We start from the raw sequence: 16333 nt of genomic DNA on the forward strand, positions 1-16333 counted from the left end.
TACTTGCCAAGTTAACTCTGATTTTAATTTATGGTGTAGATTATGAGAATTCTGTAGCTGTTGTTTGCAGATATGTTAAATTTCCAAATCAGCAAGGATCAAATTGTAAAACATTTGCTGCAGTGGCGAGACTTCTTACACCACTTTATAAGCAATTATGAGAACATACGTGGAATACTGTGTCCAAGGTGTGAAGACCACACCTAAAAAAAGGTCATTGAGCTTGTTGAAAGGGTCCAAACATGAGCAGTAAACCTGATAAGATCAGCAAAGTTGTACCCACATAAGGAAAGATGTCTTTTCTTTCCTTATAAGAAAGAAATATGTGTAGCAGCAGAACTTGAATATGAGAGGCAGCAAAGGAGGTAAGCAAACCTTTATCCATAATTATGAGCACATCCTTGAATTGGGGGGGGGGTCCCTTTGGGAGACCTGGTATATGTATCCCTAATTTATAAAAGAGATCAAAGGGTGGCATGAGTTATTACAGACCTGCTAGTATGACTTCTGTTCCAGGGAAATTAATGGAATCGCTAGTTAAAGAAGTATTGCAGGACCATCTGGACAGGAATGCAGTTATACTGCAGTAATAGCATGGATTTGTTAAGAAGCAATTTTGTCTGACCAGTCTGATGGGATACCGGGATGCAGTAACAGAGGAAATGGATACAAAAAATAATTTTTGCCTTCACATAATTAGATTTTACAAAAGCTTTTGATACTGTTGTACACAAAAGAGTGCTGTACAATTTGGAGCAGCATGGTATTAAGAGCATGTTACTGCTATGGATAAAGGGATGATCAAGTGGGAGAAGACTGTTATCAACGGACATTGCTCTTCTTGGAAAAGTGATTAATGGACTACCCCAAGGTTCTGTGCTTGTCCTGTTGTTGTCTTTTTTTTATTTATTAATGATATTGATGAAGGCATATCAGTTTGCATATAATACGAGGGTTGGCAGTGTGATTAATGACAGTAATCAGGATATGATACTGCAACAAGATCTAGAAGAATTAGGCAGATGGGTTGAAAAGTGAGAATTGAAGTTTAATATTGACAAATGCAAGGTACTGCATATGTGGATCAGTAATCACAGATTAATGTACTGATCAGTAATCACAGGTTATTGTAATGTGTGGTTACCACACATTACAATAACCGGGTAGTAGAGAATGAAAAACATTTGGTCGGGTAGTTGTGTAGTCAGATATAAGCTCTGTGCAGTGGAGTCAGGTTGTCAGGACAGCTGATTTGGTTTTTTCAGTAATATAATTTTAACAGCATTAAAAATGAAAAAATTTTTGAAAATTATATAATCAGGAATTTTACCAGCATCGATAAGAAGGTGGTTATCCCATTGTATACGGGAATGGTGGAATGGTTAGGCCACACCTTGAATTCTGCATACCCGTCTGAAAGCCTAATTTTAGGAAGGATGTGTGTGGATTTATTGGAAAGGGTGCTCTTACTAGGAAAGGTTTCAGTTTGCATATTTCAGCATCTGGAGACTAAGCAACTGTGAGGAGATCTAATTGAGGTATGTAAGGCTTTAAATTGGAGTAAGCTGAGTACCGATGAAATCCTTCCTCTTGCTCAGACCACAAATATGGAGGGTTTAAATTCATATTGAGGAAGTATTGTTGTGTGATAAATGTGCCAAAGTTTGCTTTCACCCAGCGAGTATTGATTGTTGGAAGAAACTTCTACAGTACCAAACTCAAGCTATAGTTTGAATAAATTCAAGGAAGAACTGGATAGACTATTAGAGGGGTGATATGGGAAGTCCTTTTTTTTTTTTTTTTTTTTTTCGGCTGCTGTTATATAAGCTTGCTTTCTTGCATTGTTTTTCACTACTAATACTAACATGATATTGCTCAGTGATGGTTATTTGTGTACGTAGGAGACTCAGGTTATGTAACTGATCCATTGCTTATTGCTCATTTAGTTCTGTACTTCAGAATGATTTCTCTCTGAATAATGACTCAATATGGAAGTGCAACTGCTATAAGAAATTGATAAAATTGAAAAGTAAACCTTAGCATCAGTAGAGACATACGATGCAAGAAAGTAAGCTTATGCATTATCAGCCAAAAAAAAAAAAAAAAAACCCCTCCCATTTCACTCCTCCATTCATTCCAGATCTGTTCAGCTTAGCCTTAAATTTATTTAGGCTATCAACTTCCACAACAAAAGATGGAAGTCTGTTCCGCCAATCACCCGCTGGCTAAGGGCAAACTTCTGCACATCCATTCTACAACTGTCTTTCTTCAATTTCAATCTATGCCCCCTCAGGTTCTTAATGAGCCTCTAAATCTGAGCAAGAGAAAGAATCCCATCACTATTCAGCTTGCTCAACCCATTCAAGGCCTTATACATCTCAATCAGATCACCTCGCAGGTGCCTACTCTCCAGGCTTTTAAGAATAACTTCCTGTGAATTCTGTGGTAATTGTTTTCATTAATGAAGAAGAAGATAAACAAAATTCTTGGGTTAAAAGGTGAGTAGCAATATATATTTGTGTAAATGGTGATAAAGGAGGGGAGTTTTTTTGGCTGATGCTGTATAAGCTTGCTTTTTTGTATCGCCACTACTAATACTAAAAATATTGGATAAAGAGATTCAACATTTCCAAAATTTTAATATATATTTTTAATTTCTGCACATCAAACTTCTGCACATCCATTCTACAACTGTCTTTCTTCAATTTCAATCTATGCCCCCTCAGGTTCTTAATGAGCCTCTAAATCTGAGCAAGAGAAAGAATCCCATCACTATTCAGCTTGCTCAACCCATTCAAGGCCTTATACATCTCAATCAGATCACCTCGCAGGTGCCTACTCTCCAGGCTTTTAAGAATAACTTCCTGTGAATTCTGTGGTAATTGTTTTCATTAATGAAGAAGAAGATAAACAAAATTCTTGGGTTAAAAGGTGAGTAGCAATATATATTTGTGTAAATGGTGATAAAGGAGGGGAGTTTTTTTGGCTGATGCTGTATAAGCTTGCTTTTTTGTATCGCCACTACTAATACTAAAAATATTGGATAAAGAGATTCAACATTTCCAAAATTTTAATATATATTTTTAATTTCTTAGGTCCAACAGGTCCTATTTACTTAATGCAAAGACCTTGCTTTTATTTTATTGGCTAGCAAAAAATTAATGATAGCAAAACATACCAAATGGCATTATTAGCCATATGATGCAAGGAAGCCTGGGGCTTATGCTGCACCAAACAAAAAAAATTTCTGAGTTACTCTGTGAGTGAGTGAGAGAGAGTGAGTCAGTCAGAAGTAGAAGGGAATCACCAAGAAAGAGAAGAATGATGATATCCAGCTCAGGACCCTGGGTGTGCCAAGCCTATACTCAAGCCCAAGTCCAGCTCTTGATAATTACAGGTACATTATGGAAACCAAGAATTTAAAATTAGCAGCATCTCTTGCACCCAGTTGTTGTAGCATTTTATCCAGTCAGCATCCATTTACTGTCCACTTTCAAATTCACAGAACCAACTTTTTTCCCCCTCATTTATTCCTTCGACTTCTTTTTCCAGAACAACCTCCCTTCACATGTACTTCCAGAAAATTGCAGTCTATAGAAATTCAAGTCTAATGTCAAGAAATATCTACTTTCATCTTGTCAACCTTCAACCCATGGATGGTACTAAGTACAGTACTATACATTCTAATACCTTGCATGTTTGAGATTTTCATCAAAAAAATAAAAATTATCGCAGTGCCTCCAGTTGTTCTGAAGAATTTTGCTGGTCATTTGTTGAAGCATTCAGGTTTTTCGATTTTCATCTCACTCATTGACAGTGAAGATGACTTTTTATTTTTTAAAAATTAAATATATGTTTTTAATATAAAAAATGGATTTTTTTACAGTTGTGTTTCATAATAGATTGAAAATAAAGGTGATATCAAAGAGTGAAAAGTTTTGAATTACTTGCCAATTTTTAAAGTTATGAATGGGTTTTTGAGTGCACATGTGATCCTCAAAGATGTGAGCAGTGCCGGCCACAAGCATGTTCAAGAGGTTCTGTCGAACAGGGCCTCGCACTCAAATGGTCAAAACAATATTGATGATTAATGTATTAAATATTATTCTTTTTTAAAATTTTTGTATAGTATAATATAAAATTATTTGATTATTTCTTAGTTACTGTAAAATTTGAAAAATTAAAAAGTCACTATGGTTACATAGTAAGAAGGGAAAACTTTCTGTTGAAGAATAAAATGGAAGGAAAAATCAAGAGGAAGAGGTGCAGAGTAAAACCTGCAACTAGGTGGAAGGATGGGATTAGTGAACTTCTGGGCATGACACTTTGCAATGCTGCTCATAGAGCATATGATCGATGCAGTTGGAGGAATTTGTTGGTAGCCACAACAGCTCCACAGGGAAGAAGAAGCCTGGAAGAAGAAGAATTACAAAAACACCCTGTATAAGTTTTGCACAGGACTCAGGGGTCCCCCTGAAGTAATTCTTGAACAGGGCCCTGCAAATTTTGGGGCTAGCTCTGAATGTGAGCAACCCCACTCATACTACTGCACTACTTGGAGCACTGCTAACCTAGCTTAACTAGCCTGTTAACCACTCTACCTTCCATTACTTAATCGTGCTTTTATATATAGTATTTTCCCCAAATGCTACACTTCTCCAGCTTATGCACAAGACTTTCAGTGTGGGACAATATCTTTTATGACACAGATAGTAATAAATGAATATCATTTATGACTATCTCATAACAGCTTACAGGATTGGTCAGATAAGATCTTTCCTTAATAAACAGTGTTGTGATCCTCTAATAATATAGCTATTGAGGTAATCCCTACTATATCCCCAGTGATTAGCCTTACTGCTGGTGATTATGAGTGTGGTGCAGGGTATCTAGCTAGCTTGGTCACTCTTGGAACCCCTTTTGTGTATGGGGGGAAAGAGAGAGAGATTGCACATCAGAATATTATCTATCTTAAATCTATTTCATAATCTTCCTTAGGCCGTTTCTTCCCCAAATAACCTGTTATTATTGTAGTTATTGGTTTAGTGACTAACTAGATACTTGTTTCAGTACAGCCTGATAGATACCATTTTTCTTTACTTTTAGACCTGATAATTTTCCTTCTAGAGCTTTTTCACAAATTTGTTTAATGCTGAACAATTTAGCATTAGCATTAGCAAAGGCACATGATGCAAGAAAGCAAGCTTTTATAGCATCAGCCAAAAACAAAAACAAACACCCTTATTTCACCCATCCACTTGCTCCAAATGTTTGTCAAGTTCTGCCATGAATCTATTTAAGCTATCAACTTCTACAACGACAGATGGAAGTTTGTTCCAGCAATCAACCACCCGCTGACTAAAGGCAAACTTCCGCACATTTGTTCTACAACTGTCTTTCCTCTATTTGAATTTATGCCCCCCTCCCCCGCTCAGGTTCATAATCTGAGCAAGAGGAAGAATCCCATGCTCAAACCATTCAAGGATTTATACACCTCAATCAGATCACCTCGCAGGTGCCTAGTCTCCAGACACTGTAATTTGCAAAACTTAAGCCTTTCTTTATGAGCAACCCTTTGTTCCATTCACTAATCTTGTCGCCCTTCTCTGTACTCATTCCAACAGCTCTACATTCTTCTTAAAATGAGGCCTCCAGACCTGAATACAGTACTCAAGGTGTGGCCTGACCATTGCCTTATACAAGGGGATAATCACCTACTTATCCCTGCTAGAAAAATTCCTGTATATCATTGACACCATGAGCTACTCTTGCAGACCATCTGCACTGCTCAGAAAACTTCATATCTGCCTGCAATTACCCCATGTCCTTTTCATTCTCTGCCACTGTCAGTGTGGTACTACAGAGTTGATATGTTACTCTGGGATTACTGCTTCCCATATGTAGTACTTTACATTTGTCAATGTTAAACTTCATTTATCGCCTCTCAGCCCATCTGCTCAACTTTTCTAGATCCTGTTGCAGTAGTGTACTGTCATTAACAACCCTACCAACCTTCATATCATCTGCAAACTTGGACATTAAGCCTGATATATCATCATCAATATCATTTATAAATACAGAAAACAACAATGGACCCAACACTGAACCTCGAGGGACTCCACTAATAACATTGGTCCATGAAGAGCAGTGTCCATTGATTACCACTCTCTGTCTTCTCCCACTCAACCATCCCTTTATCCAAGCAGCAATTTGCCTGCAATGCCACACTGCTCCAATTTGTGCAACAGTCTTCCATGTGCAACAGTATCAAAGGCCTTTCTAAGATCCAAATATATGATATCAAAGTTATTCTTTGCATCTAGTTCCTTTGTGACTACATCACAGTATCGAATCAAATTTGTCAGACAAGACTTCCCCTTAACAAACCCATGCTGTGTCCGAGCTATAACTGAAGTCTTGTCTAGACGATCCTGCAATGCTTCTTTAACCAGTGCCTCCATTAATTTCTCTGGAACAGAAGTTAAACTTACAGGTCTGTAATTACCTGTGTCTCCCTTTGATCCTCCTTTGTGGATTGGGGTCACGTTTGCACATCTCCAGTCCATGGGTACCTCCCCCGAGTCCAGGGAAGCTAATAATTATGGCTAAGGGTTTGCTTACTTTATTTGCCGCCCCCTTTAATATAACTGGATAGATTCCATCCAACCCAGGTGCCTTTCTTATGTTTATTTCTCCTGCACTTTACTCTTAGTTTACAAGATTATCTTGCTTACTGAATACACCTCTGGCATTTCCCTCCCTGAATAACTCCTCATGTGTGAATGTAGATGCAAAATATTCATTTAGTTTGTTAGCTACCTGAGCAGGATCATCAACAGTTGAACCATCGATATCAAGTGGACCAATCTGATTCATCCCCTTCCTTCTAGAGTTTACATAAGTAAAGAACTGTTTGCTGTTTTTCTTTTCATCCTTTGCCAAAGATTTTTCGTAATCTGCTTTCGCCTGCCTAACCTCTTTTGTAACTTGGTTACAGACCAGCTTATAGCTATCATAGGCTTCTGGGTCACATGTTAATTTATATGTATCCCATGCATTTTTCTTATTTAGCTAAATTTATTTAACCTATCAACAAATTGAGAGTAGCAGTGTGCTATATGCCTAATGACTCTGATGAGTATAATAAGAAACTGTACAGGGAAATAGAGTGGGCCAGTAAATCATAGAGTCTTATAATGGGGGATTTTAATTTCCCAGATACTGACTGGAATTTGGGGGCTGGTCACTCACATGCTAGCAAGGCTTTTATGGATTTATTGGATGATTGTTTTCTACATCAGCATGTTCGGGAGGCAACAAGAGGGAGTAATACTCTTGATTTGATTATCTGTAGTGATTCTTCATGCATTAAGAATCTGCAGATAAATGAACCACTATGTGGAATTGATCACAGTGTGCTGAAGTGGGATTTACTGAAAGATGTAACTACCATTAGGGGTAAAGGGAAGGGTTATTGCAGGGTAATTCAGAATTATTATTTTTTTTTTTTTGTTTTTGGCTGGTGCACCATTGGCTAATAATAATAATAATCAGGTCATACTACTCCAACAAGACCTGAGTGATTAAGTAGACACACTGCAATTACGTTTTTTTTTAACACTGATAAATGCAGGGTATACTGCATTTGAGTAGCAATATTCCCAGGATAACATACCAATTGAGTGCTATCACACTCAGTTTAATAGAGGACAGAAAAAGACCTTCAGGTAACTGTACAGTTCTACATGAAGTTTTTCTGAACAGTGCAGACCAGGACAGCTCATAGAGTTCTGCCAATGATATGCACTAATTTTTATCAGCATGGACAAGGTGATTATCCCACTGTATATACAGCAGTGGTTAATGGTTGTGGCTTGAGTACTGTAAACAATAATGGAAACCTCATCTTAGGAAAGATGTTGATCTATTAGAATGGATGCAAAGAAGAATAGCAAGATTATTATTATTAGCATTTGGTGCAAGAAGCCTGAGACTTATGCTGCACCAGCCAAAAAAAAAAAAAAAATTCTGAATTACCACGAGAGAGAGAGAGAGAGAGAGAAAGCAAGAATCAGAAGTAGAAGGGAATCACCAAGAAAGAGAAGAATAATGATAACCAACTCAGGACCCTGGGTGTACCAAACCCATACTCATCAGATGTGAGCTCCTGGGGTTAGACAAGGGCACAAAAGGATACTCATACCAAAAATGAGTTTAATCTATAAATTGCAGTATCTAGAAACCAGGCACCTTAACGAATAACTGATTGAAGTGTTTAAGCTTTTTTAAATGGACTGAGTGAAATACATGCTGATAGCATCCTTTCTCTTTCTAGGATGATACACACACACACACACACACACACACAGTAATGAACATAAATTGAAAAAAGGATGGTTAGAGAACAGATGTGCAAAACTTTGCTTTCAGCCTGACAGTAATTTATTGTTGGAATAAAATTCCATTTGGCTTTGTGGAAGTGAGTGATTTCGGTAAATTTAAGGAAAGGCAAATTATTCGTGGGAATGGACAGATAATGTGGATAGTTTTTTTTTTTTTTTATACTTGCTTCATTTTCCACCATTAATATTAAACAATGCCAAAGATAGTGGGCAAGAGAGGGGATTGTTCAGATTAATGTGCTTGAAAGAGGAAACATTAACTTATTGGCACTGAGAAGCTCCTTCACGGTAGATTTTATCTTCTTCTCCAATGATTTGGAGGGATCCAACTAATTTTGTGTGGGTGCTGGAATCGTATCGAAGGTTAAATATTCTTTTGTGGTAGACACTGGTGTTAAAGATAGCAATCCCTCCTTTGTTGGCCTTGCTGATGTGGATGGACTGGTCTTTTTTTAAAAACTGAAGGGCTTTGTATTCACTGTCAGAAAGGCTCATATGGCATCTCCAGCTCCTTGGGCTAATGGCATAAACCATTGATAGTCTGTTGAATGTCAAAGGTGATATTCTCACGAAATGGAAGGGGGAAAGCTTGTTGACAGAGGTGCCCAGGTGTGCAAGCTTCCATACTAGGATATCTGGAAACCAGGGAGAATTTAGTCTTCTGATGCATGTTGCATACTAACTGCTCAACTCTCCTTTCTGTGGTTTGGTGGTCTTGTGTTTCCAAAGTGAGGACTGTCTTTCTTCCATATATACCAATGCTAGAAGTATAGTAAATAAATTTGATGAATTTGAAGTGTTGGTCAAGACATCAAAGACGGATATTGTTGAGGTATCTGAGACGTAGTGTCACACAGGTATTAGAAATGCAGAATTGGAATTTGAGGAGTACAATGTGTATAGAAAGGATAGGAAGGGAGGAGGTGTTATGCAGTTAATTAAGAAAAACATAAAATCAAAAGAAGTGCATCCAGTTGATATAGATGGACAGTGCACTGTCGAGTCAGTCTGGTGTGACATAAACACTGCGAAAGCAAAAATATGAATAGGAGTGTGTTATAGGCCTAATGACGCGAATGATTACAATGAACAATTGTACAGAGAAATAGAGTGGGTTGCTAAATCAGAATGTCTTATAATGGGGGATTTTAACTTCCCAGATATTGACTGGAACTTGTGGGTTGGTCACTCACACACTAGTAAGGCGTTTGTGGATTTATTGGATGATTGCTTTCTGCAGCAGCATGTTCGAGAGGCAACCAGAAAGGGTAATACTCTTGATCTGGTTATCAGCAGTGATCATTCGTGTGCTAAGAATTTGCAGATAAAGGAACCACTGGGTGGCAGTGATCACAGTGTACTGATGTGGGATTTACTTAAAGATATAATTACCATCAGGGGTAAAGGAAAGGGTTTTTGCTTCGTAAAAGTGAGGACAGTGGTCTCAGACAGTTTTTAAATTCTGACAGCGGGACCAACTGATGATGAGGAAGCATTCAAGGAATTAATCGTGGAAGCTACTAAAAGTTTCATACTTATTAAGAAATATTGTTCAAGGTTTAGGCCTAAATGGTTATCAAATGAACTAATGAGACTCGTGACAGAGAAGAAAAATGCATGGGATGCATATAAATTATCAAGCGACACAGAAGCCTATGGCAGATATAAGCTAGTCTGTAATCAAGTCACAAGTCACAAGACAAAGGAGGTTAGACAGACAAAGGCAGATTACGAAAAATCTTGCAGGATGCTAAGAAAAACAGCAAGGATTTCTTTACTTATATAAGCTTTAAAAGGATGTAACCTCAAAGAAACGTACCAACTGTGTGGTACTACACTTAAGGTGGTAGAAAATGAAAAAGACCTGGGAGTAATATTGCAGTCAGATATGAAGTTTTCTGAGCAATGCAGACAGGCTGCCAGGGCAGGTCATGTCATAGGGTTTTGTCAATGATATATAGAAATTTGCTAGCAGAGAAAAGGACGTGATTGTCCCTCTGTATAAGACAATGGTATGGCCACGCCTTGAGTACTGCGTACAGGTCTGGAGGCCTCATTTTAGGAAGGATGTAGATTTGCTTGAGTGTGTACAGAGAAGGGCAACAATGGTGAGGGGAATGAAGGGATCCTCTTACCAAGAGAGGCTTAAGTTCTGCAAATTGCAGTGGCTGGAGGCTAGGCACCTGCGCGGTGATCTGATTGAGGTGTATAAGGCCTTGAATGGGTTGAGCACGCTGAATTCTGATGCGATTCTTCCACTTGTTCAGATTACGAACCTAAGGGGGCATAAATTCAAATTAAGGAAAGACAGATGTAGAATATATGTGTGGAAATTTGCCTTTAGCCAGCAGGTGGTTAATTGCTGGAACAAACTTCTATCTGTCGCTGTGGAAGATTAGCATTAGAAGAGGCATTTGATGCAAGAAAGCAAGCTTATGCAACATCAGCCAAAAAAAAAAAAAAAAAACCACTTGCACTTCACCCCTCTGTTCATTAGAACCAGCTGAGCCTTAAACTTATTTAGACTATCAACTTCCACGACAAGGGATGGAAGTCTGTTCCACCAACCAACCACCCCCTGGCTAAAGGCAAATTTCCGCATGTCTATCCTACATCTGTCTTTCCTCAATTTGAATTTATGCCCTCTCAGGTGATTATTCTGAGCAAGAGGAAGAATCCCATTGGGCATGCTCAAACCATTCAAGGCTTTATACACCTCTATCAGATCACCTCGCTGGTGCCTAGTTTCCAGACACTGTAATTTGCAAAACTTAAGCCTTTCGTAAGAGCACCCCTTTGTTCCATTCACTAATCTTCTTGCCCTTCTCTGTACTCGTTCCAGCATCTCTACATCCTTCTTGAAATGAGGCCTCCAGACCTGTATACAGTACTCTAGGTGTGGCCTGACCATTGCCTTATACAAGGGAATAATCACCTCGTTATCCCTGCTAGAAAAATTCCTATATATCATTGACAATACACCATGAGCTACTCTTGCAGCCCGTCTGAACTGCTCAGAGAACTTCATATCTGCCTGCACAACCACCCCCAGGTCCCTTTCATTCTTTACCACTGTCAGTGTAGTACCACAGAGTTGATACGTTGCTCTGGGGTTGCAGTTTCCCATATGTAGTACTTTACATTTGTCAATGTTAAACTTCATTTGCCACCTCTCAGCCCATCTGCTCAACCTTTCCAGATCCTGTTGCAGCAGCATAGTGTCAGTAGTGTCCCTGACAACCCTGCCAACCTTCGTATCGTCTGCAAACTTGGACATTAAGCTTGATATACCATCATCAATATCATTTATAAATACAGAAAACAATAATGGACCCAACACTGAACCCTGAGAGACTCCACTGATAACATTAGTCCATGATGAGCAGTGTCCATTGATTACCACTCTCTGTCTTCTCCCCCTCAACCACCCCCTATATCCATAGCAGCAATTTGCCTCCAATGCCACACTGCTCCAATTTGTGCAGCAGTCTTCCATGTGCAACAGTATCAAAAGCCTTTCTAAGATCCAAGTATATAATATCAAAGTTATTCCCTGCATCCAGTTCTTTTGTGACTGCATCATAGTATCCAGTCAAATTGGTCAGGCAAGACTTCCCCTTAACAAACCATGCTGTGTCTGAGCTATAACTGAAGTCTTGTCTAGATGATCCTGCAGTGCTTCTTTAACCAGTGCCTCCATTAATTTACCCGGAACAGAAGTTAAACTAACAGGTCTATAATTAGTTGTGTCGTCCTTTGATCCTCCTTTGTGAATTGGGGTCACATTTGCACATCTCCAGTCCATGGGTACTTCCCCTGAGTCCAAGGAAGCTCTCATAATTATGGCTAAGGGTTTGCTTACTTCCTTTGCTGCTTCCTTTAATATAACTGGATAGATCCCATCCACCCCAGGTGCCTTTCTTGTATTTATCTTCAACAATTTCTCCTCCATTTTACTCTCAGTTATTACAAGATTCTCTAGCTTACTGCCAGAGTTGAATACACCTCTGGCATTCCCCCTCTCTGAATAACTCCTCACGTGTGAATGTCGATGCAAAATATTCATTCAGTTTGTTAGCTACCTGAGCAGGATCATCAACAGTTGACCCATCGATATCAAGTGGACCAATCTGATTCATCCCCTTCCTTATAGAGTTTACATAAGTAAAGAACTCTTTGCTGTTTTTCTTTGCATCCCTTGCCAAAGATTTCTCGTAATCTGCCTTCGCCTGCCTAACCTCCTTTGTAACTTGGTTACAGATCAACTTGTATCTATCATAGGCTTCTGTGTCACCTGTTAATATGTATGTATCCCATGCATTTTTCTTCTCTGCCATATGTCTCATTAGTTCATCTGACATCCACTTAGGCCTAAACCTTGAACAATATTTCTTAGTTGGTATGTAAAGCCTAGTAGCTTCCAAGATAAGTTCTTTGAATGCTTCCCATTTTGAATTTGCTGTTGGTAACATCATCAGTTGGTCCCACTGTAAAGAATTTAAATACTGTCTCAGTCCATCGTAGTCGCCTTTACGAAAGCAATAACCCTTCCCTTTACCCCTAATGGTAGTTACCTCTTTGAGTAAATCCCACTTCAGCACACTATGATCACTGCCACCTAGTGGTTAATTTACCTGCAGATTCTTAATGCATGAAGAATCACTACTGATAATCAAATCAAAAGTATTACTCCCTCTAGTTGCCTCCTGAACATGCTGATGTAGAAAACAATCATCCAATAAATCCACAAAAGCCTTGCTAGTGTGTGAGTGACCAGCCCCCAAATTCCAGTCAATATCTGGGAAATTAAAATCCCCCATTATAAGACTCTCTGATTTACTGGCCCACTCTATTTCCCCGTACAGTTTCTTATTATACTCATCAGAGTCATTAGGCCTATAGCACACTCCTACTCTCAATTTTGATCTCCCAATGCTTATGTCACACCAAACTGACTCGACACTGCACAGTCCAGCAATGTCGACTGGCTTCACTTCCTTGGATTTTATGTATTTCTTAACTAATAGCATAACCCCTCCTCCCTTCCTATCCTGTCTATCCTTTCTGTAGACATTGTACTCCCCAAATTCCAGTTCTGCATTCCTTATATCTGTGTGACACCACGTCTCTGAAATCCCCACAATATCTGCCTTTGATGTTTTGAGCAATACCTCAAATTCATCAAATTTATTTACTAAACTCCTAGCATTGGTGTACACGCAAGTATACATGCACCTGTTCTTTTTCTTAGCTACCCTAACACAACCTATGTGTTTATTTGTACCCCAATGATTCCCAGCAGTCTCTGAAATATCCTGCATCTTATTTTCCAGGCTGCATCTCATTCCAATAGAAGTAGTGCAAGAATCACTTTCACCTCTGCCAGTGGCTACTGTTAATCTATTAGTCCTTGTATCCCCCCAATCTAGCAGTTTTCCGACCCACCTAACACTCCCTCGATAGCATCAGCAAACATTCTTGCACCCTTTCTATTTAAGTGTATCCCATCCCTGTAGAAGCAGTCTCTCCTGTTAACAAGTACAGACCAGGCTGAAAAAAATTCTACCCCTTGAGCCTTGCACAATCCTTCCAGGGCTGAATTGATCGACAGGGCTCTTATCATATACTCCCTCCTATCGTGTCTGGGCAGAATTGCAGACACTTTCAAATTCAACCCTAATTCACGGCTTTTTTTCAACTGTGACCTGTTCTTGTTAAGTAATTCCGCCGGTCTCCTACTCTTAATATCATTAGTGCCAACGTGTACAACTATATCACCTTTTGTGCTCTTAAAAGATGATATCCGCTCTACAACATCATCAACCTTTGCCCCTAATCTTCCAGGTAGGGCAATTGCTACAATAAATGTATTGTTACTAAACAATAAATGTATTGTTATCTACACTCAGAATGATGGTCTACTTTTCATATCCAATAAAATTCTGTGGAGGTTACATAGGTTGTCCTGAGTGCATTAGTTCCCCCATGACTCATTGGTGGAAATTATGAAGTTAATTTAGTTTATTTATATCAGTATCATGTGCAGAGTAATTTTTCTGGAAGGAGAATATTTTGGTAGCCAGTGGTTATATTGTTTTTTTTTTAAATACTGTGAAACTTCTATTTAAAAAATTGCACTAATTTATAATTTGTTTCACTAATGTTAATAATATATATATATATATTTTTTTACTGTAAATAAACAGCTGCTATTTGTGCATTATCATTCTCTCTCTCTCTCTCTCTCTGTCTCTCTGTGGCTGGTACAACTATTACAGTTCTCCCAACCATTTAGAGAATGCAATCATTTAGTATAGTGCAACCTCTATATAACCTAGGTGTCAGGTGATAACTTTAATACTTGCACTATATGAAGCGCATTATAGCCGAAAAAATTTCAACATTATCAGTTTTTTAACATAAATAAATTTACTTTATTTATTAAATAAAATACTTTATTTACTAGTGGTTTTATGAGTATACAGACTAAAAGACAAAGTATTAAAGATGATATCATTCCCTTTAGATTCTACTAATACATAATGCTGTTATGGACTTACATTTTATGTTTCCATTTTGAAATAGTTATGTAATTTAGTTTGCCAGAACTGATGACTGTTTTTTTAGTACATAATTCTTTGTCTAGTGGTCAGATGCAGTAAATGAAGATGTTCACTATTACTCTGATATTCTAACCATGCCATTACTTCATTATTGTTTTCAAGCACTTTGTTAATTTCTGGTGCTTTTTCCTCAAATGAGTCATCCACATTATTTTTTGAATCGGTCCTTATGTCACTGGCCTTCTCTTTGTTGATTGTCTTCCCAGTATTCACAGATTCTGCAATTTCTTCCTAGCTCAGGTAATGTGCAACTGGAGGTTCCACATGCACCTCAATCCAAGCAGCCAGGTCATTTGCTCCAAGACTCGTACCACCAAGTACATTACAAGCAGCCTTTGTTCCTTGTTCTGAAAATGCTGCTAATTTAAAGTTATTAAGGTTATTATTAGTGATCTCATCTTTTCCAATACATTTTTTCCAGCAGCTTTCAGAAATTGTTTTCAGAAATTCTGGAACTTTAATTTCTGAATACAAAACAACAGCAAAGTAGTTTATCATGATGGTAGGCTTTGAAGGCTCAAATAATGTCCTGATCCATGGACTGAATTAGTGCAGTTTTATTTCTTGCTAGAAATGCGACTCTGATCTTGCCATCTTTTGATTTCAGGACATCAGCCAAAGGATGAGCTGGGCAGTGATTCAACAGTAACTGAGCCTTTTTTTCAAGTTTTTGGAAATCAGTTGGCATCTCATCGATGGTACAAATTCACTTTCAAACCATGAAGCAAAAATATCACTTGTCATCCAAGCATTGGAGTTATTTTTATAAATTACAGGTAAAGATTTCATCATTATGTGCTTAAAACATAGGGGACTTCGATTTTTACTGATGCACAATGGCATTAGTTTGCAATTTCCAGTCTTATTTGTGCCCAGTAACACAGTAATTCTTTCTTTCTTTGTTTTCATGCTCGCTTTATTGGGAGCTTTTTAATATCCAGTGATTTGTCAGGGAGAAGTTTATAGTACAGTGCTGTTTCATCACAGTTGTACACTTGTTGATCTATGAATTCACCATCTTGAATCATATTATGAGGAAATTCAGGAAATGCTTCTTCTTGTTGTAATGTCAACAAATGCAGATTTGCCTACAAGGCTAACTTGGGATATCCCATCTCCAAAGTCACCCTTCAGAAGTTTTAAATGTGTCATCATCCCCAAGTAGCTTATGAAATTTAAGTGCCTGTGCTTTCAAAATTACTTCATTTATATTCCTTCACTACACTTCTGTATAAACCACTTATATAAGCATTGACCCACATCACTGTTTTCACAAAGTCTAGTTTTCTTTCTTCAGAGTAATACTTC

At 38.2% G+C, this 16333-nt stretch overlaps 1 protein-coding gene across 3 annotated transcripts in view; it reads left to right on the forward strand.

The window, feature by feature from the left end:
* The window catches only part of LOC150080763 (interleukin-1 receptor-associated kinase 4-like), a 191357-nt gene that overhangs the window by 1170 nt on the left and 173854 nt on the right, over nt 1–16333 (forward strand). The window lies entirely within an intron of this gene.

The sequence above is a fragment of the Mastigoproctus giganteus genome, chromosome 9 (genome assembly GCF_048544385.1).
Source record: "Mastigoproctus giganteus isolate SK-2022 chromosome 9, ASM4854438v1, whole genome shotgun sequence".
Classification (NCBI taxonomy): domain Eukaryota; kingdom Metazoa; phylum Arthropoda; class Arachnida; order Uropygi; family Thelyphonidae; genus Mastigoproctus; species Mastigoproctus giganteus.